Genomic DNA, 792 nt, shown 5'->3' on the forward strand with positions numbered 1-792 from the left:
AAACTGTCAAATACACACAAGTTTATGTTAAAAACACACAAGTTACAAAAACACAGTTGCTCATGTCTGTGAAGGCAAACTGCTGGGAAAGAAATTGCATGTTTATGTTAGATCTGTGTATTAAGTGACAGCAGCGTAATGTTCAATACCTATACTACTGTCTATGCTGATAATATGACCCAATCAATAAAATAAAAACAGAAAATCACTCACTGCTCTTGACTGAATAACATCTATAGCTTTTAAAAAGACATTTCTTTCTTGAATGCTGCTTTTAAATGCTCTAGTGTGAAGATAAACATGGCGGATTGTGTGTGGCTCACTAAGGGCGGGGTCTCTGCTAATACGGCAGTGTCCGTCAACAGTCGTGGATGGGGCTTGTAAAATGTGACGTCACATTTTACGGATTCTGCGAATGGCTTGTTTTGAGACACTTCTTAAGATTTTTGGGGATTAAAGGTGCCATAGATGGAAAACTGTATTTACCTTGGCATAGTTGAATAATAAAAGTTCTGTACATGGAAATGACATACCGTGAGCCTCAAACACCATTGTTTCCTCTTCCTTATGTAAATCTTGTGCATGCAAAAGACCACTGAAAAATAGGCGAATCAGAACATAACACCGACTGTGACGTTACAGTCGGGATCACTAATAGTTACGCACGATCGCAAATCTCGAAAGTGAAAGTAAGCGATCTTGCTTTCGAAAGCAGTTTCAATGCCCCGCATATTAATAGTGGCTCCCTGATGCCCGCATTTTATATACAGTATAATTACCCAATGATATAAC

General features: G+C 38.5%; 1 protein-coding gene across 1 annotated transcript in view; it reads left to right on the forward strand.

The window, feature by feature from the left end:
* The window catches only part of LOC107746270 (importin subunit alpha-4), a 24,568-nt gene that overhangs the window by 10,764 nt on the left and 13,012 nt on the right, over window positions 1–792 (forward strand). The window lies entirely within an intron of this gene.

The sequence above is a fragment of the Sinocyclocheilus rhinocerous genome, unplaced genomic scaffold, assembly GCF_001515625.1.
Source record: "Sinocyclocheilus rhinocerous isolate Xijiao unplaced genomic scaffold, SAMN03320098_v1.1 scaffold798, whole genome shotgun sequence".
NCBI classification, from domain to species: Eukaryota; Metazoa; Chordata; class Actinopteri; order Cypriniformes; family Cyprinidae; genus Sinocyclocheilus; species Sinocyclocheilus rhinocerous.